Here is a 26,866-nt window from a genome sequence, read left to right on the forward strand (position 1 = left end):
TGCTTGAGCCACCACCGAGCCGCAGCCGAACCCGAGTAGTGGGTGAGCACAGCGTCCCCTCCTCCGCCTGCGACATATATACTATACCACACAGGACAGATGCTCTATATACTACAATGCAGTGTAATGTGATTACTATATGGCGATATTATGCTGGTTCTGCACAATGCAATGTGACAGTATTATGCTGGGTCTAGACAATGCAAAGTAATATGGTTACTATAGGGCTTTATTATACAGGGTCTATACAATGCAATGTAATGGGGCTACTATAAAGCGCTATTATGCTGGATCTATACAGTGAAATGTTGTTACTATATGGCGGTGTTATGCTGGGTCTATGCAATGCAATCTCGTTACAATATGGCAGTATTATGCTGGGTCTATACAATGGAGAGAGGAAAGTAGGGTCTCCCAGCAGCACACAGCATTTCAGGAGACGAATGTACTGACTTTAGGGTAGGTCACAGACTGAGAGTTTCATAGTGGAAGAAGAAGGGTCTCCCAGAGTAATTCAGCAGAGGAATGTCACAATCTTATAGGAGGTCAGAGGCACAGAGTATTTCAGGAAAGGTAAGCTAATGTTGTTGAAGGTCACAGATGGAGCGGTACACTCTGAATGATCAAGGAACCCCTGGCAGCTAAGAATATTTCAGGATAGGAATGTTGTGATATTGTAGTAGGTCACAAGTTGGAAAGTGCAGGTTCCACTCACAGAAAAGAGTATTTCAGGGTTATGGTATTCTTGTTTCTGGTCACAGACTGAGAATTACGCAGTGGAACGTGGACTGACTTCTAGTAGCCCAGAGTATTTCAGGAAATGAATGTCGAAAAATTGTAGTATGTCACAGAGTGTAAAGTGCAGGTTCCACCTGCAGCACAGAGTATTTCAGGGTTATGATAATCTTGTGGCTAGTCATAGACTGAGAGTTACACAGTAAAAAGAGAACTGACTTCCAGCAGCACAGAGTATTTCAGATATATTCTCTTTCTTTCTCTGCCTCTTTCTCTGTCTCTCTCCCCAGACCTCCGGACTCTCTCTCTCATTTCTATTGCCCCTAAAGACCTCCCGGGAGGGTTTGCCAGAAAAAGGCTTGAGTTTGCCATTGACTTCCATTAAGCTTGTTACTGGAGACAAGTATTTGAGCATTACAAATTGATCGACTTGAGTAGTGAACATGCGAGCATTTTAGTGCTCACCCATCACTAATAATTATCACTTCATAAGGAAAGTATCCGATCCATAGAAATATGAATATGTGTCGCCCTGGGCAAGCCAGGGGACACAGGTCACAACACCACCACACCCCACACTCCAGGTAGGCACATCTGCTAACCAGAAATCCTTGTTGCCTTGCTCCAGGAGTCTGTTGATGCACACCAGGGGGTGGGCCAGGCGGTTGGCTCCGCCCACCAAGGAGCTCACAACTCTGGAGGCAGGAAGTAACCAGGCAGTTAGAGTCGAGTGAGAGTCGAGTCAGGGAGGAGGAAGTGGAAGGAGTGAGGAGTAGCCCAGGCAGGGGCTAGAGTAAACAACCAAGAAGTGAAAGTGGAGGAAAGAAAAGGAGTAAAGGAGGAAAGCAAGAAGTGGTGACAGCGCAGAGAGTGTGCAAAGCCTGAGAGCCCAGCTGTGTGTAGGGCTAGAACAGCAAGGTCAGCGACGGCGGTGACTGTTTGGAGGGGGACCGTTTGGAAGTTCCTGGAAGGACCCCGTTGGCTGTGTGCCCGGTGGTCTGGAGCAGTGTTCCGAAGGACAGTCAGCACCAGGGCAGGGGCCTCTCGGACCCCGGCAAGGCTAGGAGTCGCCAGATTTGCCAAATCCGTCAGTGACGGGGACGCAGATCCCCCAGCAACCAAGTCCCGATTGACGGCAACAGCCCGACCATTACCGGGGAGACACCGCCACCGCCAAGGCACAAGTTTCCCCAGGGCCAGCGCCTGCGGGCAAAGTGTAGAGCTCCTCCGGCCCAGATTGCAGTCGGGGAGCGGGTAACCGGAGGGAATCCACCGCTACCATCAGACAACATAGGTGCAAGGAAGAGAAACGTCACCGTTACCTACCGGGAGTGCAGGTGCAGCCGTCTGTGGGACCGTCCTACCAGCCGTTGGTTTACCGTACAAACTGTGTCCGTGTGTCAGGCTGAGTGAGTACCATAGTGCCGCAAGGCACAGCGCTGCCCCCGCGCCCCTGCGCCCTCCAGGCCCTACACTTCACATCTCATCACCGGGCCCCGGGATCACCAACCCCTACCCACGGAGGGGCAACACAACACCTGGCTGCTCCGCATCACCATCCCCGGGACCCCCACACTGAGCAGCGGTGGTGCAATCACCACAACCGTGGGTGGCGTCACGAACTATAACAATCCCTACACCCAACAAACACCCCCTTTCACTCACGGGCGAGGAGTGTCGCTCGAGACACCCCGGGATCCGGCCCACGGCTCGAGCCACCAGGAGCAACTGCCGGACCCGAGCAGAAGGGGTGAGCGCGGTGTGCTGACACCCTCCTCCCCGCCCGCGACAACTTGGCATCACGAACAGGATCTTACCGCTCTGCCGTCTGGTAGAGGTGCGCCTTGTTACCGCCGGAGGCATCCGGCGGAAAAATTTCAGAAGCCGCCATCTTTGGCGCGAAAAGTTCCCGCTCGAGCGTCTTCTCGAGCAGTAGAGGCGCGAAGGCCAAAACCCCGCCCCGAGAGAGGAGGGGCCGGAAAGAGCTAAGGGGGACGCGATGGCGGACGGCCGCATGTAGCCGCGGCTATAAAAGCAGGGACGCCAGGACTCTGCAAACATCCCGTTCCTGGAAGCAAACAGCAAAGACACCATGTGGATGCCGTCCCGAAACACCGTGGCCCCCGCGCCGGGAACCGCAGCGTGGGTGGAGGTCCGGACCGCGCAGCTCCATCTAAGGCTGCAGGTCAAAATGCAGCTCCTCCTAGAGGAGTGGGAGACCGACATGGCGGACGTTTTGGCAGCCGTGCGGAGACGCGAGGAGGAGGCGGAGGAAGGGAGGGTGAGTGACCCACGCCCCTATGTCCCGGAGGGACCGGTCGCTGCGGCTGAGGGACCCGGTCCAAGCCCTCTCCCCCCGTTGCCTCCCTCGCCACCCGTCTCGGAGGCCGTGACCCCGCCACTAGGCCCGCTACCACCGCAACCGGTAGCGATACCCAGCCCGTCCGCCCCAGCGGACCGACCTGTAGCCGGAGCCCGTAGCAAACCGGAGGCATTGCCTTGGAAGGACCCAAAGATTGTGCCAGAGACAGTCCCCGAGCAGCTTCCCGAGCCGGAGCCGATGACCCGCTCCGAGCCGAGGGCCCAACTGCGGAAAGCCCCTGTGCCCATCCCCCACACCTCGGCTGAGGTGGCGCCGGGTTGTCGCTGCAAGGCAGCGCCCAAGGCCATGACACCGCGGGATACGCTACCCACCTTCCTGACAGTGGGTAACGTGCTGGATGTCCCGCGGGGCTCAACCCGTGCGCCGGAGCCATACTGGGACAGGGAGCCGACCAAGCTGGGCCTGGAGATCGCGGAGAGGGAGCGAAGGAAAGCCGAGCTGGTGGCCCGAGCCATAAGGGAGAAGGAAAACCTGCGGCAAGCGACCTTCCGTGTCCGGGGCCCGTTCTACGAGGGGCAGGTGAGGCGATTCGATATCCGCCGGGGCTACGGGTTCATATACGAACCGGGCCTGGAGGCCGAGGTGTTTGTAGCCCGGCGGGATGTACATGCTCACCTGCCCGAAGAGCATCCTGGCCGCAATTTGATACCGGGAGACATGGTGCGGTATACTCGGCACTGCGGAGAGAGGGGGTGGTTTGCCCTGGATGTGAAGCTGAGGGGCAGCCCGGAGAGCAAGGTGAGCTCTGCACCCCCTCCCTCGGAAGAAGCCGCAGACGGACCGGAGTAGGGCAGCGGATGCCCGTTGCACCGTCCCCGTGGGGACCACTAGAAGTTTGCTGTTTGTTTGTTAAGTTTGAAAGTTTGAAATGATGAAAATGAAAATGACCGAGTACTTCACCTGATTCACCGTGTGATTTGCAACCGGCTGGAGCCGGCACCGTTGTCCCCGTGGGGACCGTTTAAGTTTTGCATGGGAACTATCCATGGACAAGCCCGTGAACTCTGCAGGGCAACCACAAACGTTAAGTGGCTTGTAAATATGTTGGGTACCGTTACCGTTTCCGCAATGCCGCCTCCGGAGAGGCAGGTTGGAGGGAGGGCCCTGAGCAGAGCAGGCCAGGGCCCAGCCACCAAAGGAACCGGTGGCCACCCTCTGGAGGGGAAGGACAGATCCCGCTCGGGTAACTTGTGCTGGACTGTGGGTCAAGGGGTGCTGCCTGGGTTTTAGGGGCAGCATCAGGGCCAGGTTGCTTGGGTGGGAGAGAGCGGAAACCGTGACCGTACACCGTTGCAACGTTAAAGTAAATGTGCCTCCCGTTTGGGAAGAGTTTTTGATTAAAAATGTTGTTGATGTTTGATTAACCCTTGTTATCCCCTTTTACAGAAAAATAAAACTGGTGTAGGACGGCAGCCCGCGGACGGTCTGCATTTTGCTAAGGGGGAATGTGTCGCCCTGAGCAAGCCAGGGGACACAGGTCACAACACCACCACACCCCACACTCCAGGTAGGCACATCTGCTAACCAGAAATCCTTGTTGCCTTGCTCCAGGAGTCTGTTGATGCACACCAGGGGGTGGGCCAGGCGGTTGGCTCCGCCCACCAAGGAGCTCACAACTCTGGAGGCAGGAAGTAACCAGGCAGTTAGAGTCGAGTGAGAGTCGAGTCAGGGAGGAGGAAGTGGAAGGAGTGAGGAGTAGCCCAGGCAGGGGCTAGAGTAAACAACCAAGAAGTGAAAGTGGAGGAAAGAAAAGGAGTAAAGGAGGAAAGCAAGAAGTGGTGACAGCGCAGAGAGTGTGCAAAGCCTGAGAGCCCAGCTGTGTGTAGGGCTAGAACAGCAAGGTCAGCGACGGCAGTGACTGTTTGGAGGGGGACCGTTTGGAAGTTCCTGGAAGGACCCCGTTGGCTGTGTGCCCGGTGGTCTGGAGCAGTGTTCCGAAGGACAGTCAGCACCAGGGCAGGGGCCTCTCGGACCCCGGCAAGGCTAGGAGTCGCCAGATTTGCCAAATCCGTCAGTGACGGGGACGCAAATCCCCCAGCAACCAAGTCCCGATTGACGGCAACAGCCCGACCATTACCGGGGAGACACCGCCACCGCCAAGGCACAAGTTTCCCCAGGGCCAGCGCCTGCGGGCAAAGTGTAGAGCTCCTCCGGCCCAGATTGCAGTCGGGGAGCGGGTAACCGGAGGGAATCCACCGCTACCATCAGACAACATAGGTGCAAGGAAGAGAAACGTCACCGTTACCTACCGGGAGTGCAGGTGCAGCCGTCTGTGGGACCGTCCTACCAGCCGTTGGTTTACCGTACAAACTGTGTCCGTGTGTCAGGCTGAGTGAGTACCATAGTGCCGCAAGGCACAGCGCTGCCCCCGCGCCCCTGCGCCCTCCAGGCCCTACACTTCACATCTCATCACCGGGCCCCGGGATCACCAACCCCTACCCACGGAGGGGCAACACAACACCTGGCTGCTCCGCATCACCATCCCCGGGACCCCCACACTGAGCAGCGGTGGTGCAATCACCACAACCGTGGGTGGCGTCACGAACTATAACAATCCCTACACCCAACAAACACCCCCTTTCACTCACGGGCGAGGAGTGTCGCTCGAGCCACCAGGAGCAACTGCCGGACCCGAGCAGAAGGGGTGAGCACGGTGTGCTGACACCCTCCTCCCCGCCCGCGACAACTATACCTCCTGTCACAGAGGACATTGGTTGTTTGTGCCTGTACTGGCAGCATGTGATGACCTTTGTCCTTCAGGTTACATTGCCCTCAGAAGACATAACTATTACTACACCATTTTTCAACGGAAGAGACGGAAACCCAGGTAAATATATAACATCTTTTATAATCTACAAACCTCTAATATATGAATAAAGCACAAAAACATTCCACGTTCTAAATAGCACAACTAACAGACTGTTACTGCTACTATCTGCTGTCAGTATTACTATTACTCCTCCTCACCACAATGTCTATACTGTTTGTGCAGTCACTTTCGCTGATACATGCACTCATGTTATTTATGTCACTTTCATAACCTTCACTATCTTTATTGCTTACTTTTGATAATTTTGCTATTAGGTTTAACCATACATGTACATCACAAGTGTGCACTCACTATATGGCGTGAGCTCAAGAGTTTAAGCCCCTCTATACAGCGTGGGTGCCTGTTGTGTTACACAGCTGACAACTGCTAATGATCAGATCTAGCTCTGATCGTAACAGTTTAATGCCTTTAGGGTACTTTCACACTTGCGTTGTTTTCCTTCCGTTACAATCCGCCCTTTTGGAAAACAGCGGAATCCGTTAACGGATTCCGCTGTTTTCCATAGACTTGTATGGTTGACGGATTGTGCCAAAAGGACCTGCGTTGCTTCCGCTGGGCAACGCTCCATTGCTTCCGCCCAGCGGGAGGAACGCAGCATGTAACGTTATTTTGAGCAGCGGAATTCTCAGGATTTCACTGCGCATGCTCTTCTTTTTTCTTTTTTTTTAGTCACAAACTTTATTTTGTCTCGCGGTGGCCGAACGTTCAGCTGAGCGCCTGCCCGCATGCCCGGCCGCCGGCAAGTGACAGCGCTCAGCTGAGCGCCCGGCGGCATGCCCGGCCGCCGGCAAGTGACAGTGCTCAACGAAGCGCCCGCTCGCCAGCATGCCCGGTCGCTCAGCTGAGCGCTGTCACTTGCCAGCGACCGGCTGTTGAGAGCGATCAGCTGATCATTCACAATAGTCTGCTGCCGGTAAAACTGTAAAGAAGAAAAAAAATAATAAAAAAAAAAAAAGCTTTCCGTTGTTTTGTACGATCCGTAGCATCCGTTGTGCCACTATATGCAACGCATCCGTTGCATCCGTAACACAACGCAAAGCTACGGAAGCCGTCCAACGCAAGTGTGAAACTAGCCTTAGATGCTACTCCACCCCACTCTCCAAGAATATGGTCGCAGGGTGCCGATCAGTTATCATCTCTGCCATATTGATACTGCTGTGAAGTCATATGCCAAATGTTGGACTTCATAGGAATCCATTATTTTACCTAATGTGCAACAATACTGACTATTTCAGTTTATAGTACCAGTGACCACTGGTTCAAATCCCATTTAACGATTAGAAAACATAAGTGACAAGTAAGACACAAAACACTCTTTAAGTGTGTATATTGTCGCGGGCGGAGGAGGGGACGCTGCGCTCTCCCACTGCTCGGGTCCAGCCGCTGCTGCTGCTGCTGCTGCTCGGTGGTGGCTCGAGCGGTGGGCCGGATCCCGGAGACTCGAGCGGCGCTCCTCGCCCGTGAGTAAAAAAGATGGGGATTGGATTGTGGGGATATGGTTATTGTCCGTGACGCCACCCACGGTTGTGGTGATATTGGTGACACCACCGCTGCTCTGGACGGGGATCCCGGGAGCGATGACAGGGAGCAGCCAGGATGTTAGCTCTTCCCTCCGTGGGTAGGGGGGTTGGTTGTCCCGGGGCCCGGTGATGGGGTAGGGATGGATGGCAGGCGGGTTACAGGGCCTGGTGAGGTGCAGAGTCGCGGGGGCAGCGCTGTGCCGCACGGCACGGTGGTACTCACTCAGCCAATGATGAGGACACAGTTCTCGGTAAAACACACGGCTGGATGGACGGGTCCCACAGACGGTTGCGGTGTTGTTTCTCCCGGCAGGTTGATGGTGACTGCCTTTCCCTGCACCTGTGTTGTGTAACGGTTCCAATGGGTTCCCACCGGTAACCCGCTCCCCAGCTTGGATATGGGCTGAAGGAGCCCCTTTTGCCCGCAGGCTCTGGCCCTGGGAACTTTAGCCTTGGCGGTGACTGTGTTTCCCTCTCTCGGTTGGACGGTTGCCTTCTGGCGGGACTTGGCTGCTGGGAAACCCAGGAGGTTCCCTTTGCTAACGGATTTGGCAAATTCACGGCGACTCCTAGTCTTGCCGGGGTCTGTAAGCCCCTGCCGGTTGGTGCTGGCTTCTCTTTGCGTACCGGTCCGGTAACGCCAGGCCACCGCCCGTCCACGGTCCTTACGGTAAACTCCGATAGGCCACTCCTGCAGACGGTCACCACCGTCTGCCAACCTTGCTGATCCGTCCGGACCACACACCCAGACCAACTTCAGGCTGCTTAACTGCCACTTTCCTCCTTCCACTTTCACTTCCAACTCTAATCTGCCTGCTTTTCCCGCCTCCAGGACTGTGAACTCCTCGGTGGGCGGGGCCAACCGCCTGGCCCACCCCCTGGTGTGAACATCAGCCCCTGGAGGAAGGCAACAAGGGTTTTTGTGTCTGACTTCGGTGTGCCTGACCGGGAGTGTGGGGTGTGTTGGTGTTGTTCTCTGTGGCCCCTGGCTGGTCCAGGGCGCCACAATATATATATATTAGTACATATACAGTATATAAAAATCCAGAAAAACAGAAAGCCAGAAAACAGTGCTGCCTAGATGGTTGTAAAACTCCCACAGGGAAACTAGAAAAGCTACTTTTCAGAGATATAAAAATTCGCAAAAAGTGAGAGCACATCCAAAATAGTGAAAACATGAGGATTAGTGATGAGCATCGGGGTGCTTGGCACACTCAATACACGATCGAGTATCCTTGTACTCAGGCACCATGCTGAAGTCACTGACCTGCATATTTCTCAGCTGTTTTTCAGCCACTAAACATGGGGGATTGCCTGGCAATGTTGGCTACTAGCATTACTGGGATGTCCGGGTGCATGGTGTCAATGCCTCTATGTAAGATTCATTTATGCCATGCTCTGCACACTGTACCTGGAAATAGTGTAAGGAGAGCCTCTGCTGTGATAATATATTGGAGTGATTCTAGCCTTACAGACCTTGCTGCTGCAACATAAAAAAATCTATTTAATTCTCTAATAATACCGCTTTTAGCTGCATTTAGTTTAAGGTAGCTACTGGAGAAGGGATAGTATACTATATTATGTAGGCAGGGATGGATTCTGGCATTACATTTCTTGCTGTTGCCACATTAACCCAAAAGTCCTTTTCTGGGCTAATTCAAATCTATTCTATTCACTAATAATACTGCTCTTAGCTGCAATTAGTCTAGGGACAGCTGGTGAAGAAGAAATAGTGTATTAGAAGCATCTAGGCAGTGATTATTGCCTTACATTCCTTGCTGCTGTTATAGTAAACAAAAACTCATTTTCCGGGCTAATTCAAATCTATCATTTTCTCTAATAATACCACTTTTAGCTGCAATTAGTGTAGGGTGAGCTGATGGAGAAGGGATAGTGTATTAGAGGCATGTAGGCAGGGATTCTAGGATTACAGACCTTACTGCTGCAACTTTAACCCAAAAGTCTTTTTCAGGGCTCGTTCAAATTTATTCTATTCTATAACAATACTGCTCTTAGCTGCAATTAGTGTTGGCAGAACTGGTTGGGAAGGGATAGTGTATTGGAGGCATCTAGGCAGTGATTATTGCCTTACATTCATTGGTTCTGTTACATTAACCCAAAAGTCATTTTCAGGGCTAATTCAAATCTATTCTATTCTCTATTAATTTCTACATTTAGTGTAGGGCAAGCTCCTGGAAAAGGGATAGTGTATAAGAGTCATGTAGGCAGGGATTCTAGCCTTACAGATCTTGCTACTTCTACATAAAAAATCTATTCTATTCTATAATAATACCACTCTTATCTGCATTTAATGTATGACAAGCTGCTGGAGAAGGCATAGTGTATTAGAGGCATGTAAGCAGGGATTCTAACCTTACAGACCTTGCTGCTGGTAGGTTAACAGTTTTTTGAGGGGTGATTCAAATCTATTCTATTCCCTATTAATATCACTCTTAGTTGCATTTAGTGTAGGGAGAATATCTGTATTGGTCAGGGCACGGGTGATGTTATGGGACACGTGCTGATGTAAGGCGGAGATGGCAAACTGTGAAATATAGTGGCGGCTGATGATCAAGTACCGAGGGACAGCCGCCCTCCATGAGGTTGTGGAAAGCCTTAGTGTCCACACATCTAATCGGCAACATTTCCATATGCAAGCACATAGCACCATGTGTACTTTCTTTTGCCATCTTCACCTGGTCCACATGCAAAGCTTTCTCTTTAAATTGTGAGCAGAGAGCATTTGAGAAGACACAGAAGTGGGATGGTTAAGCTGATTATGGCATCATATCCGCTCACCATCTTTGTTGATTCCTTAAAGTTTTGTGGAATATCACAGATGGCCACTTATTGCTTCTTACGTGTGGAAGCTGACTGGAATACTGACGGATATGTTGTAGCTGGTATTCAAATACTGCCCTCTGCTGCTCACAAAGCCTTGCGAACATATGTAATGTGTCATGTCGCACACTGGTTAGTGAGGTGGCACTTGCAAGCACTGCTGCTGCATTGCCAGACCAGCAGCAGTTTTAGCTGATTTACAGAAATGGGTGCACGCACAGCATACCTTCACATGTACCTCAGGCAAATCTGGGGGGGTTTTCAGGGAGCGGTGAGCCACTAAGTTGAGCACGTGGGCCAGGCATGGTATACGTCCGAGCTTACCAAACTTTAGAGCCATCTCTAGGGTACGGACGGCTATTATCACATATGACCTTGCTTGGTTGTAGGTTCAGCCGTGAGAGCCACAGATTTGTCTGGTCTGTTATACCTTTCAACAACTCTTCTGCAGTGTGCTGTTTGTCACCTAAACAAATTAGTTTGAAGATGGAGAAGGGAATACAGGAACTGCTGTAGGAGGTGGAGAAATTCCTTATAGAACTAGGTCTGCAAACCTGTCGGTATCATGTATGTGTGACGCCCCTGACTATATCAGGGTGTCGCAAGGGACTGCATCCTCTTTTCCTATGATGCAGGACCTACCCCCCCCCCATGGTTCCAGGTTCCTGAAAACAGGTATCACTCCCATCAGCACCACAAATCCCAACCGCACCTTACATCATGACCTGTCAGGCACACCAGTGGGTTGGTCTAGCGGGAAAAGAGCTACCCACCTAGGGGTCAGGCAGACTGGTGGGAGGGAAGGAAGTCAGTTGGAGTTAGAGTTTAGAGAGAGAGAGTTGTGAGGAGCTGGAAGTTGTAGCTCCCTGGAGTGAGCTAGGTTGGGTCGTAGACTGTGGTCCGGGACCAGAGGAGTCGGAGACCGAGCCGCAGGGTATTGGAAAGAAGTGCCCTGACTAAGTTTTGGAGAACGGTCGGCACCAGAAAGTCCAGTAACCGGACCGGTACCGAGCACGGCGGGGTATAGGACCCTAGATCAGGGAAAAGCTTCAAGCGCCTTGATAATTAACCTGTGGAGGATAGTCTCTTCATGAACTTCCCCAAGAGCTCAGAGATCGAAGGCATCAGCACAACGAGGTGAATAAGGTTTTCCAGCTTATGCAACCCACCGAGACCCACCAACATAGCTCCCCTACACATAGGGAGCGGGATCCTGACAGCTTCAGGCCAAAGGGTCACAAAAACAACTAAAATTGTGCATGGAGGCAGGCTCCAGACCATTAAAGTGATACCGGTGGGAGCGGACACCTGGACGGGTTCCCCGCAGTTGCAGTGGTACCCAGAGACTTTGTTTTACTACAGTGTGTGAGTCTGCTTTAATGACTGCATCTAACATCACAACAACCTGAGTGAGTACACTGCCCCCTCCCTGCATCCTGCCTGCCCAGCAAGCCTGCACAGCACTATCCACTAACCCCTGCAGAGTCCCGGGGCATCCCTACCTGTCACCTAGCTGTCCCCACGTCATCTGCCCCGGTACTCCCCTCGGCAGCGGCGGTACTCCCTTCTTACCGCAACCCGCAGGTGGCGTCACGAACTATTCCCCTGTAAGTAGCCCCTTTTATTTTCGAATGGCCACTGAGCCCCGGGTCCGGGACCCTCAAGCCACAGCAATCCTGGATTCGAGCAGCTCATCTGCTTAGGGGCGGTACATGTGCCATCCCAGGGTCCGATTCTGTCCCGGTTTCCACAAGGTTTACCAAGTGTGCCATCAGGCAAATGTAGCGTCCCTGGCTTCAAGCACTTGTCTTTTTGTCAGTCATTAAGTGGACCTTCCCAGTAACTGTGTTGGCCTAGGCACGGGTGATGTTATGTTGGGACTCATGAGGGTGTAAGGCGGAGACGGCACACAATGAAAAATAGTGGCGGCCGATGGCTCATTACCGAGGGATGGCCCTTTAATAATCATGATTGAGGGCAGCCTGATAGACCTAGTAAATGTCTAAGTGAAGGCCACCTAATGGCCCTCTAAACCTTTGTAGTGAGGGTCGCATGATGACCCTGTTGATATGGTATGGAGGAGGACAAGAAAAAGAAGAAATCATAAACCGTATACCCTTTTTTGGGTGGGAAAGGGTGCATGGAATACCCCAGAAAAAAAAGAACATTTGAATTCTGAATCTGGTATTACACCATTTTACTAGCTCTCGCCACCTTAGGCCTCTTTCATACGTACGTGCCTCCGGTACGTGTTTGGCAGTTTTCTCACGTACCGGAGACACGTACACACGCAGACCTATGTATTCCTATGGTTTTGGACACACGTAAGTATTTTGGCACGGAACGTGTGTCCGTTCCGTACTTAGGTGTGTCCGTGTGTTTCTCACGGCAACATGTCCGTTTTCTCTCCGGCATCACGGGTGTCACACGGAACGCAAACGTGTCACACGTAATGCAAACGGACCACACGGATGTGTTCCGTGTGACACGCACCGGAGAAAAGACGTGTCTGTGAGAAAAAAAAACAAACCTTTACTCACCTTCTCCTGCCCTGCCGTCTCTGCCGCTGCTGTCACTTGCTTCCGACCGCCGCTCATTATGCTCATTGAATATTCACTTCACTGCGGCCGGAAGCAGCAGCGGCAGGGAGTCGGCAGGACCGGAGACCGAAGTTCAGCACCACGGACAGCGACGCCAGGGACAGGTGAGTAGAAAGTTCCCGTTGTCTGTGTGTTATCACGGATAACACAAGGAGAACACATGTGTGCCATACATACGGCACACCGAGGGCAATACGCACCTTTGACACGTCTGTGAATAACGTTCGTGATTTTCACAGACGTGTGAAGGTTGATCTAGATGGACATAGGTCTTTTTTCAACCTTAGTAACTATGTAACTATGTGAAAGAGGCCTTAGGAAGTAGAGATGGAAAGTTCTCCTTGTAGCGCTTGTCGAGAAGGATGAACAACCAGTAATCAGTGTTTGTCAAAATGTTTATAATGTGAGGCTCACAGGAAAGGCTGCAGGACATAAAGTCAGACTATTTTCTTAGGACATAAAGTCAGCCATGTGTGCCAGAATCCTAACAGCTAAGCCTTCCATGTCCCACCAGGAGGACAATTCTCCATTTCCTTCTCCTCCTCCTCGTTATTACTCAATCCGCACTAAGAAGAGGAGATGAGGCTGGGCTAGTAGTATAATCCTGTGGACTTTCTCCTTTCATCTCCAACTGGTCGAAATGCAAAACTTCCTCTTTAATGGTGAGCAGCGACCACTTGAGAAATCACAGAAGCGGGATGGTTATGTTGATTATGGCGTAATCACCGCTCACCATCTTGGTTATATCCTCAAAGCTTTGTAGATCTCCCAGATGTCAGGCATCTCTGCCCATTCATCTGTTATGTGCGGAGGCAAGCGAAAAACTGACTGGCATGTTGTAACTGGTATTTAACTACTGCCCTCTGCTGTTCACAAAGCCTTGCTAATCCATGTAATGTGGAGTTACAGTGTGTCGTTGTGACGCCCTGGCACAGCCAGGTTGTCACATAAAGAGTTAATCCTCCTTGGTAATATGATCTCACACGGTGCAGCATGACAAAGCACAGCCCCCAGTGTAAGGGAAAAGCAGAGGAGAGGGGAGGGGCTGGAGCAGAGAGTGTGGAGAGGTCAGAGAGAACAGAGGTCTGGAGTTCAGCTCCCGGCTGGGAGTGAAGCGTTCTCCAAGAGGGCCGGGGCAGGCCGTAGTGAGGAAGGGGCCAGAACAGGTAGCCGGAGCTGGGCGGTGGCCCCTCGGTACCTGGGTACCCGGATCACTACAGGGGAGTAGATTCCCCGTCCCCGGCTGAGGAGAAAGTGGAAGAGAGAGGAGAGAAAGACACTTGGCTGCAGGGAAGAACAACAAGGGCTGCTGCACCGTGTGTGGGACACTAACACCCCGTACCAAAGGCTGCGGACTCCGGCAATTCTTAGTTCACCAGTGACTCCGTGTGACTTTCTTGTGAGTACACCCGTGCCCTCGGGCACCGCACTGCGGCACTGCGCCCTGCTCCCTGCTTATCCCATCACCGGGCCCCGGGACAACCAACCCCCTACCCACGGAGGGGACATAACAACTACGCTGCTCCCTGTCATCGCTCCCGGGATCCCCTTCCAGAGCAGCGGTGGTGTTCCACCATCACCACAACCGTGGGTGGCGTCACGGACAATCTCCCCTAACAAAACCCCCTTTTACTGTGGAGCCTGGGATCACAGACCGGGTCACGCCACCGTGATACCCGCAGAAGTGACTCTGTGGCCCGGATCTGAGTACCCCTGGTCCCCGGGCGAAACATTTGGCGTCACGAACAGGATCGAACCCATCCAGTTACCTGAAGGAAGTGCGCCTTATTCTGGACTGTCAGCGGTGATCCGCTGCAAAAATCTTGAAATCCGCCATTTTAGCCGCCATTTTAGGCGCCAAAAACAACAACTTGGCGCCTTCTTCTCCGAGCGGTGGGCGCGAAAAAGAGGCTCCGCCCCCTGAGAACGCGGGCGGAAGTGAAGCTCCGGAGGACCGGAAGCGAAAAGAGAAACTTTAAAAGCTGCTGGAAGGACTGCTCCCGAGTACCAGGGGGGAGCAGAAAGAAGGAACCGCAGCTTATGTGACAAGGACTGTGGAAGCAGGGACGCCAGGACTCTGCCAGCATTTGGTTCCTGGAAGAGGCCGCCGCAGCGATGCACCGAGCCGTTACCCCTGTTACCGGTAGCGGAGCCCGCAGCGCCTGTTGGGGAGGACCCAGACCTGGGGTCCCCAGGCCTCACCTTTGTCACCACCCTGCCACCGGCCCCGGCAGTCCGCCCGGCCGCGACGGAGATGACGACGGCTCCGGCAGTCCGCCCGGCCGCAACGGCAGCGAAGTACCGGTCCCGTTGACCAATTTGGGGCTGTTCCTGGACTGGGGTCAAGGGGTGCTGCCTGGGTTTTAGGGGCAGCACCAAGGCTAGGTTGTTTGGGTGGGTGACTGAAGGACCCGTTACACAGTTATTATTAAAAGTGTTATTTGTGTTGCAACGTTGAAGCAATGTGCATCCCGCTGTGGGAAGATTGAAAATGTTTAAAATGTTTTATTCTTTTCCAGTTTAATAAAATGTCGGTGCCTAGCCGGCCCGAGGACGGGCCGTGTTTTACCAGGGGGGTGTGTGACGCCCTGGCACAGCCAGGTTGTCACATAAAGAGTTAATCCTCCTTGGTAATATGATCTCACACGGTGCAGCATGACAAAGCACAGCCGCCAGTGTAAGGGAAAAGCAGAGGAGAGGGGAGGGGCTGGAGCAGAGAGTGTGGAGAGGTCAGAGAGAACAGAGGTCTGGAGTTCAGCTCCCGGCTGGGAGTGAAGCGTTCTCCAAGAGGGCCGGGGCAGGCCGTAGTGAGGAAGGGGCCAGAACAGGTAGCCGGAGCTGGGCGGTGGCCCCTCGGTACCTGGGTACCCGGATCACTACAGGGGAGTAGATTCCCCGTCCCCGGCTGAGGAGAAAGTGGAAGAGAGAGGAGAGAAAGACACTTGGCTGCAGGGAAGAACAACAAGGGCTGCTGCACCGTGTGTGGGACACTAACACCCCGTACCAAAGGCTGCGGACACCGGCAATTCTTAGTTCACCAGTGACTCCGTGTGACTTTCTTGTGAGTACACCCGTGCCCTCGGGCACCGCACTGCGGCACTGCGCCCTGCTCCCTGCTTATCCCATCACCGGGCCCCGGGACAACCAACCCCCTACCCACGGAGGGGACATAACAACTACGCTGCTCCCTGTCATCGCTCCCGGGATCCCCTTCCAGAGCAGCGGTGGTGTTCCACCATCACCACAACCGTGGGTGGCGTCACGGACAATCTCCCCTAACAAAACCCCCTTTTACTGTGGAGCCTGGGATCACAGACCGGGTCACGCCACCGTGATACCCGCAGAAGTGACTCTGTGGCCCGGATCTGAGTACCCCTGGTCCCCGGGCGAAACATCGTCACCGGTTTTGGTTGAGTTGCCCGGATCCAGGATCGTGGTGGCTCAAGGGGCCCAGACCCGGCTCGGCGGACACTTGGATCCGTGAAAGGGGGGTATTCACAGGGGATAGGTTTGTGACGCCACCTGTGGATTGCGGTAATATGAGTACCGCCGCTGCTGTAGGGAGTACCGGGGCAGATGGAGTGAAGTAGCCTCATGTTAGTCCCTCCACAGGTAGGGATGGCCCCGGGCTCAGGGGGTTGGTGGTGGTGATTAGTTAGGAGCGCAGGGTGCAGGGGGAGTGAGGTACTCACTGTGGGTAGTTGTGGTGCAGGATGAGGATTATAAAGTAGACACATACACCGCAGATAAACCAAGTTCTCTGTATGTCACAGTTGCTACAGGGAATCTCTGTCCAGGTGTCCGCTCCCACCGGTGTCACTTGATGGTCCCAGAGCCCACCTACGTGCACAATTTTAGTTTCTATCTGTGGCCCCTTGGCTTGAACCGGGTAGGGCCCCGCTACCCTTGAAAAGTGTAGCTGTGCTCTTGGGAGCTGGCACTTGGGACTTCAGTGGGCTGCTTTTGGCTGGAAAACCCTGTCCCCCACGTTGTTCTGATGCCCCCAATCTCTGAGCTCTGTGGAAAGGTCCCTGGAAGTCTCCTTTCTCTGCAGGTTAATTGCCAGGACGTTGAATCAGCTCCTGACCTAGGGTCCTGTACCCCGTTGTGCTTGGTACCGGTCAGTTTCTTTTGGGTTATCGGGTGCCGACAGTCCTCCTAGACTATGTCCGTCACACCCTTTCTAATGTCACTGCCACCGGTCCCCGACTCCTCTGGTCCCGGACCACCGTCTGCAACCCAACCACGGTCTAGCTCCTCTGGAGCTCACTCTCCCCAGCCCCTCTGTCCTCGAGGACTCTTACTCCTCTCCTCTCTTGACTGAATTCTAACTGACTTACTTCCCTCCTACCAGTCTGCCTGACCCCTAGGTGGGTGGCCCTATTCCAGCTAGACCAACCCACTGGTGTGTCTGACAGGTCATGATATGAGGTGCTGATTGGGATTTGTGGTGCTGTTGGTAGTAACACCGGTTTCTTAAGACCCTGGAACCATGGGGGTAGGCCCTGCACCCTGGGTAAGTATGCAGTACCCTGTGGCACCCTGATTTACTCAGGGGCGCCACATTGTCATCTGGTAGCCATGCCATTAAGGCTTTGTTCACATGTTGCATTTTTGCTGTGATTTTTTGCAGCATTTTTAATTAGTCTTATTCAAATTAAAAGCTGAATTTTGCAATACCAGCAAAGCTAAGACATTTCATAAATGTAATGTAGATGATTATTTTTTCTTCCTGACTGAAATGGAAAACTGCTGTGTTTTTGAAAGAATGTTAAGTGTGAAGATAGCCTAAGGCAGGGGCTTCAAAATCTGCTCTGCATATGGGCGGCACAGTGATAAAAACCTGAATTTGTGGGGTCGCATTCTTTGCTGGACAAATGATTCATTTTCTCTCAGTGAGAAAAACAAAATTATAATCTAGTAGTTCTGATACCTTGTAATGGCTGGACAAAGTGGCAATGGCATTTTTAGGGATACCATTTTTTTTCAATACACCTTTTGATTATTTTTTTAATTACATTTTTGTTTCTTTTATTTTTTTTTAAATGGCATTCATTGTATAGGTTATGGAATTATTTTATACCTTAGGTCGTTACGGATGTGGCGATAACAAAGGTGCACATTTTTTTGTTTACCTTACACATTGGAACCAAACGTGGATGACTCTACAGCAGGGGTGGGCAATTAATTTTCCCATGGGGCCGCATGAGAAATTGGGATGGTTGTAGAGGGCCGGACTAATATAATTAACTCAGTTTTACCCAATACTGTATATAGCATACGTATATACTATCCCTTCATATACAAACAGTAAGTTACGGACTGTGTGACCCCTCGTGGCCCTGCACGCGCACATATCCGTTTTTTCTCCGGCAGCATGGGTGTCACACGGTTTGCACACTGATGTGATCTGTGTGACATCAGTGTGACAAGTACCAGAGAAAACACGGGTCTTTTTAATAAAAAGATTTACTATATTTCCCTCTCTCCAGCGCTGCTGTCTCTGGCTCTGCTGGCTCTGCTGTCTCTGGCTCTGCTGTCTCTGGCTCTGCTGCCTTTGGCTCTGCTGCCTCCCGCTCCTTATCGCTGGTAATTATACTCACTGAATATTCACTGCAGTGAGCAGCTGGAAGCAGGGACAGCGCTGGGGACCGCATCGCTGGGTGAGTATACAGGTGTGTGTGTGTGTTGAGAACCTGGAAGCCGGAGCATCTCGGGGTCTCGTCACAGTTCCCAATGAACTCTGATGAACCCATGAAGCTGTAGCGTGGGTGTCGCAGGGTGGTCATCAGAGTTCATTGGAAACTCTGATGACCTCCTGGATGTCACTGTGCTTGCAGAATACTCACCTGTCCCTGCGGTGATGTCCTCAACGGTGCTGTGCCCGGCGCTGTCACCGCGATGCTCCGGCTTCCAGGTCCTGAGTGCGGTGAATAATCAATGAATGAGCGGTGGTCAGGAGCGGGAGGCAGCAGAGCCGAAGAAAGCAGGTAAATATGGAAAATCTTTTTATTTCACAGACTCGTGTTTTCTCCGGTACCTGTCACATGTATGCAAACAGGTACCGGAGAAACGCAATCAGGCCCTGTAATGGCGGTATGGCGCTGCAGGGGGCAGGGAGAGAGCGCGTGGTACCCGATGTAACTCTAATTCTAGGCACCAGACCCGCTCTACACACACACACACACACACACACACATACACATATATTCATATATACATACACTAATATATATATATATATATATATATATATACACACACAGACACACACACACAATATATACATATATACACAAACAATCCCCATATACTACATCACTACACCCCTATATACACCTGTAATATACATCACTACACCCCTATTTACACCTGTAATATGCATCACTACATCCACATATACACCTGTAATATACATCACTACACCCCTATATACACCTGTAATATACATCACTACACCCCCATATACACCTGTAATATACATCACTACACCCCTATATACACCTGTAATATACATCACTACACCCCCATATACACCTGTAATATACATCACTACACCCCTATTTACACCTGTAATATACATCACTACATCCACATATACACCTGTAATATACATCACTACACCCCTATATACACCTGTAATATACATCACTACACCCCCATATACACCTGTAATATACATCACTACACCCCTATATACACCTGTAATATACATCACTGCACCCCCATATACACCTGTAATATACATCACTACACCCCCATATACACCTGTAATATACATCACTACACCCCTATATACACCTGTAATATACATCACTACACCCCTATATATACATCACTACACCCCTATATATACCTGTAATATACATCACTACATCCACATATACACCTGTAATATACATCACTACATCCCGATATACACCTGTAATATACATCACTACATCCACATATACACCTGTAATATACATCACTACACCCCTATATACACCTGTAATATACATCCCTGCACCCCCATATACACCGGTAATATACATCACTACACCCCTATATACACCTGTAATATACATCACTACATCCACATATACACCTGTAATATACATCACTACACCCCTATATACACCTGTAATATACATCACTACATCCACATATACACCGGTAATATACATCACTACACCCCTATATACACCTGTAATATACATCACTACATCCACATATACACCTGTAATATACATCACTACACCCCTATATACACTTGTAATATACATCACTACATCCACATATACATCACTAGACCCCTATATACTACACCTGTAAAACTACATTCCCATATATTACATCACTACACCCAAATATTACTCCACTCCCCTCCACTCCCCCCATTGTACCCTCTGGTTACTGAGTCAGCACTCACCCCTCCCTCCTCAGGCACCTCTGCACGGTCTCCCGCTGACATCCTTCTTCTCTTGTACGGCCCCCCGCTGAGCTGCTTCCTCTCTCCGTACGGGCCCCGGCTGCTGCATCTTCCTCTCCTGCCGGGCGGAAACTTTTCAAATGACACACACGCGCGCCGTACTGATGACATCAGGGCGCGCGTGTGTGTGTCACAGAGAAAGTGCCGGCAGGCAACAGAGGACAGATTCCTGCGTTCCGCTGCTGCACTGTGCGGCGCTGCAGTGCAGGATCTGTCCTCTGTTCCCTGCACGCCGGCACGCAGCGTGTGATGAGGGCAATCTGACCATGGGCCGCCCAGAGCCTGGAGCTCCGAACAACAGGTCAGATTGCCCTCATCAGTGACCGGCCAGCAAGGACGCCCTGAGCCAGGCGGGCCGGTCACAGAGAGTAGGCGGGCCGGATGTGGCTCGCGGGCCGCCCCTTGCCCAGGTCTGCTCTACAGCTACAGAGGCAACCATCTGATAGTCCAGCTAGACTAAAGGGGGCTTTACACGCTACGATATCATTAATGTTTTATCGTCCGGGTCACGTCGTTAGTGACGCACATCCGGCGTCATTAACGATATCGTAGCGTGTAACAGTTTTGTGCGAACTAAAACGATCACAAAAGCGGCAAAAATTGTTTGCCGTGGAGAGGTCGTCCTAAAACAAAAAATCATTTATTTCTCATTAGCGATGTTGTTCGTCGTTTCTGCGGCAGTGCACATCGCTGTGTGTGATACCGCAGGAGCGAGGAACATCTCCTTACCTGCCTCCACCGGCTATGCGGAAGGAAGGAGGTGGGCAGGATGTTTATGTCCTGCTCATCTCCGCTTCTATTGGCCGCCTGCCGTGTGACACCGCACGACCCGCCCCCTTAGTAAGGAGGCGGGACGCTGGCCAGAGAGACATCGCAGGACAGGTAACTCCGTGTGATCGGGGTAAGTGAGGTTGTGCGACATGGGCAGCGATATGCCCGTGTCGTTCAACCGACGGGGGCGGGTACCGTCACTTGTGATCTCGCTAGCGAGATCGCAGCGTGTAAAGCCCGCTTAACCATCTCTACTGAAGAACCTTTCAGCTTTTTGAGAGTTGGGTACAGGACATCATCTCTGAAAATAGGGTCCCACAGCTGCATCCCCACAATTTGAGCAGCACTCTTAAGCCAGAGTCACACTTGCGAGTGACTCACACGAGTCTTGCATCACATCACCCGGCACGGCTGCACACTCTTCTGACAGGAGCCGGTTGGCTGTATGTATTCCTATGCAGCTGAGACACTCCTGTCCGTAGAGTGGCAGGCCGTGCCGGGTGATACGATGCAAGACTCACGAGTCACTCAAAAGTGTGACTCCAGCCTTAGAAGAGTCAATGCCCTGAGACCACAGGGTGGTGCGAGACTACTTTTGTCATTGAGGATGATTTTATTCTCCAGGGATTACTCTAGAGCAGGGCCGGACTGGGACTAAAATTCAGCCCTGGCATTTGGGGGTACACAGGCCCACTTTTCGTGTGGTGAATGTGTAATATATTTCTGCACTTGTAGATGTGAGTACTGTATGGCACTATGTGACATTGTATGGCACTATGTGACACTGTATGGCACTATGTGAGTACTATATGGCACTATGTGAGTACTGTATGGCACTATGTGACACTGTATGGCACTATGTGAGTACTGTATGGCATTATGTGACACTGTATGGCACTATGTGAGCACTGTATGGCACTATGTGACACTGTATGGCACTATGTGACACTGTATCACTCTGTCAGACTGTATGGCGCTATGTGACATTGTATGGCACTATGTGAGCACTGTATGGCACTATGTGAGCACTGTATGGCACTAAGTGAGCACTGCATGGCATTATGTGACACTGTATGGCATTATGTGAGTACTGTATGGCATTATGTAAGTACTGTATGTTTGACTAAGTGAGCACTGTATGGCATTATGTGACACTGTATGTCACTAAGTGAGCACTGTATGGCATTATGTGAGTACTGTATGGAACTATGTGAGTACTGTATGGCACTAAGTGAGCACTGTATGGCATTATGTGAGTACTGTATGGCACTATGTGAGTACTGTATGGCACTATGTGACACTGTATGGCACTATGTGAGTACTGTATGGCATTATGTGACACTGTATGGCACTAAGTGAGCACTGTATGGCATTATGTGACACTGTATGGCACTATGTGAGTACTGTATGGCACTATGTGACACTGTATGGCACTAAGTGAGCACTGTATGGCATTATGTGAGTACTGTATGGCACTATGTGAGTACTGTATGGCACTATGTGACACTGTATGGCACTAAGTGAGCACTGTATGGCATTATGTGAGTACTGTATGGCACTATGTGAGTACTGTGTGGCACTATGTGACACTGTATGGCACTATGTGAGTACTGTATGGCATTATGTGACACTGTATGGCACTAAGTGAGCACTGTATGGCATTATGTGACACTGTATGGCACTATGTGAGTACTGTATGGCACTATGTGACACTGTATGGCACTAAGTGAGCACTGTATGGCATTATGTGAGTACTGTATGGCACTATGTGAGTACTGTATGGCACTATGTGACACTGTATGGCACTAAGTGAGCACTGTATGGCACTATGTGAGTACTGTGTGGCACTATGTGAGTACTGTATGGCATTATGTGACACATTTTTGCAGTGTGTAACAGACCTTGATGTATTTTCTTTGCTTCCCTGATTTGTGGATTGTTCCGCCACATACCTGTGTCCTAATCTCTTTACAAGCGCTGCAGTCACTACAGGGGATTGTACCTGTGTGGACAGGTCCAGGACTAATATTACTGATATCACACTAATTAGTCCTCGATTAATGACTCCACGCCCCTCCCCACACACACACACACAATACAATGCACCCCCATTACCCTCATACACACAATACAATGCACCCCCATTACCACTCCCCACACACACACACACACAATACAATGCAACTCCGTTACCCCTCTCCCACACACAATACAATGCACCCCCCCACTATCCCTCCCCACACACAATATAATGTACCCCCCATTACTGCCCCATCACTACACAATCCTGCCTCCCCCCCTCCATCGGAATACAGTACTCCTCCTCTGCCTGTCACAAAGCTGTGTTCCTTCACAAATGTTCTCCGTTATGTGTCCTCAGCCCCTCCCCACTCATTCCCATTAATTAAACCTGCCATCTTCGGCTCCTCCATGGAGCGCTTACCTCTGCCTGATGTCTCCTGTGTGGCGCCTGCAGCACTGTGATGACATAAGCAAAGTGCTGATCTCATCACGTTGCTGCGCATCGGGGGCGGGGCCCAGTCCCGACGCACTGTTCAAATGTATTTATGTCTGAAAGACGCAAATACATTTGCACTGGAAGGAGGAAGCTGCGGTCACCGGCACTGCCACTGCTGCGCTCTTCAGCAGTGTGTGCATGCCAGGCACACTATCACACAGCAGGGCCGGCACAGTGCAGTGCGCTGCCTCCTGCTCCTGCAGCAGCTAGTGTGCCTGGCATGCACACACTGCTGAGGAGCGCGGCGGTAGCGGTGCCTGTGACTGCAGATACAGCGGCCCACTACAGAAACCGGCCCACTACAGGGACCGGCCCGTCTGGCATTTGCCAGAATTGCCCTATGGTCAGTCTGGGCCTGCTCTGGAGAGTTTCTTGTGGTGGGAGGCAGATCTAGACAGCTGTCATTATCCTATTAGATATATAAGAATTAATGTGTGTATGATTTATTAAGGATGGAGTAAATGATTAGCCTAAAGGGAGGAGGAGGCGTTTTTTTTTTGTCCTCTCTTTTTTATTTTGCCTTATATACAAGTCCTTATGGACAGACTTTCCATACATTTCAGCAATTTTACTGCCCCCTCCCCAGACCTCCTGGAAGTAACTTCTGAAAAAATGTTTGCGTTCCCCATTAATTTCCATTATACCTGTTACTTGAATCAACCCGTTTAAGCACCTGAGCATTTTAGTGTTCGATTATCTCCAGTAAGGATTCTTTATTCACCATCTCAATTGGGTTCAGGTCTGGTGACTGTGGAGGTCAGGTCATCTGGCATAGCACCCCATCACTCTCCTTCTTAGTCAAATAGCCCTTACACAGCCTGGAGGTGCGTTTGGGGTCATTGTCCTGTTGAAAAATAAATGATGGTCCAACTAAACATAAACCGGATGAAATAGCATGCCGCTGCAAGATGCTGTGGTAGCCATGCTGGTTCTGTATGCCTTCAATTTTGAATAAATCCCCAACAGTGTCACCAGCAAAGCACCCCCACACCATCACACCTCCTCCTCCATGCTTCACGGTGGGAACCAGCCATGTAGAGTCCATCCGTTCACCTTTTCTACAAAGACACGGTGGTTGGATCCAAAGATCTCAAATTTGGACTCATCAGACCAAAGCACAGATTTCCACTGGTCTAATGTCCATTCCTTGTGTTATTTAGCCCAAACAAGTCTCTTCTGCTTGTTGCCTGTCCTTAGCAGTGGTTTCCTAGCAGCTATTTTACCATGAAGGCCTGCTGCACAAAGTCTCCTCTTAACAGCTGTTCTAGAGATGTGTCTGCTGCTAGAACTCTGTGTGGCATTGACCTGGTCTCTAATCTGAGCTGCTGTTAACCTGCGATTTCTGAGGCTAGTGACTCGGATAAACTTATCCTCCACAGCAGAGGTGACTCTTAAGGCTGATTTACACCAGACAATCTATCATGCGATAGATCATCCTGGTCACGGTTTTTGTGACGCACATCCAGCATCGCTGGCGATGCCGGCCTGTGTAACAGCTCCTAGCAACGCAGTATCGCTCACAAATCGTGAGTCGTGAACTGGTCGCTAGGTTCCATAATATCGTTTAATTTAGTTGTTCATCGTTTCCGTGGTAGCATACGCCGCTCCGTGTGACACCCCGGGAACGATGAACAGCAGCTCACCTGCGTCACGCGGTCGCCGCCGGCTATATGAAGGAAGAAGGTGGGCGGGATGTTTACGTCCCGCTCATCACCGCCCCTCCGCTTCCATTGGCCGGCGGCCATGTGACATCGCTGTGATGCCGAACGTCCCTCCCACTCCAGGAAGTGGACGTTCGCCGCCCACAGCGTGGTCGCACGAGAGGTAAGTACGTGTGACGGGGGTTACCGACTTTGTGCGACACGGGCAGCGATTTGCCCGTGACGTAAAAAGGACGGGGGCGGGTACGATCGATTGTGAAATTGCACAATCGGTCATACCGTGTAAAGCAGCCTTTAGTCTTCCTTTCCTGGGGCGGTCCTCATGTGAGCTAGTTTCTTTGTAGCGTTTGATGGTTTTTGCCACTGCACTTGGGGACACTTTCAATGTTTTCCCAATTTTTTGGACTGACTGACCTTCATTTAGTAAAGTAATGATGGCCACTCGGTTTTCTTTAATTACCTGCTTTTTTCTTGCCATAATACAAATTCTAACAGTCTATTCAGTAGGACTATCAGCTGTGTATCCACCAGACTTCTGCACAACACAACTGATGGTCCCAACCCCATTTATAAGGCACGAAATCCCACTTATTAAACCTGACGGGGCACACCTGTGAAGTGAAAACCATTTCCGGTGACCACCTCTTGAAGCTCATCAAGAGAATGCCAAGAGTGTGCAAAGCAGTAATCAAAGCAAAAGGTGGCTACTTTGAAGAACCTAGAATACAAGACATATTTTCAGTTGTTTCACACTTTTTTTGTTAAGTATTTCATTCCACATGTGTTACTTCATAGTTTTGTTGTCTTCAACGTGAATCTACAATTTTCAGAGTCATGAAAATAAAGAAAATTCTTTGAATGAGAAGGTATGTCCAAACTTCTGGTCTGTACTCTGTGCATATATATATATATATATAGTGGTGGACAACATACCATTGGTCTGTAATTTTATATATATTGAAATCATTCACATCTTCATCATTTAGACAAAAAGAGATTTAAAAAGGTGAAATGGCAAGATTGTTTGTTTTTGATAACTCCCACAAAAAAGTCAATAAAATGCGATCAAAATGTTGCCAAAAGAATATCTACAGCTAAACATTTGAAAAATCAAGTGGTCAAAAAAGTTTATCAACCAGGAAAATAAAAAAAGTTTTGTCTTGATAATTCACAATACAAGACAATTTTTTATTTTTTTTTTTTATATAAATATATAAAGTTCAGAACGATATTAATCTACTAAAATATTTAAATAAAACCTAGAAGAAGTTTGTAATCATTGTAATCGTACTGACCTGGAGAATCAAACTGACAACTCATCCTACACGGAGATATCGCGCCCCGGGGCAGCCGAGCTGCTCAGATCCGGGATTACTGTCGCTCGAGGGTCCCTGGACCCGGGTAATGGCGGACGCTTTATGAAATGGCAGGGGCTATTTACAAGGGATAATAAAGTTAATGTTCGTGACGCCACCTGTGGTTGTGCGGCAAGGGAATAGATGCCACCACTGCTGCTTATGAGGGACTGATGGAATC

At 50.7% G+C, this 26,866-nt stretch overlaps 2 protein-coding genes across 2 annotated transcripts in view; one reads left to right on the top strand and one right to left on the bottom strand.

Annotated features, from left to right (window-relative positions):
• Positions 1–26,866, bottom strand: part of LOC142256234 (acyl-coenzyme A amino acid N-acyltransferase 1-like) — a 104,182-nt gene that overhangs the window by 75,887 nt on the left and 1,429 nt on the right. The gene's annotated exons all lie outside the window — the stretch shown is intronic.
• Positions 13,890–26,866, top strand: part of LOC142256223 (acyl-coenzyme A amino acid N-acyltransferase 1-like) — a 58,573-nt gene continuing 45,596 nt past the window's right edge. The window contains exon 1 of the mRNA XM_075327806.1: positions 13,890–15,970. The gene's annotated coding sequence lies outside the window, so the exon portion shown is untranslated. The remainder of the gene's footprint in view (positions 15,971–26,866) is intronic.

Source organism: Anomaloglossus baeobatrachus, chromosome 1 (genome assembly GCF_048569485.1).
Source record: "Anomaloglossus baeobatrachus isolate aAnoBae1 chromosome 1, aAnoBae1.hap1, whole genome shotgun sequence".
Classification (NCBI taxonomy): Eukaryota; Metazoa; Chordata; class Amphibia; order Anura; family Aromobatidae; genus Anomaloglossus; species Anomaloglossus baeobatrachus.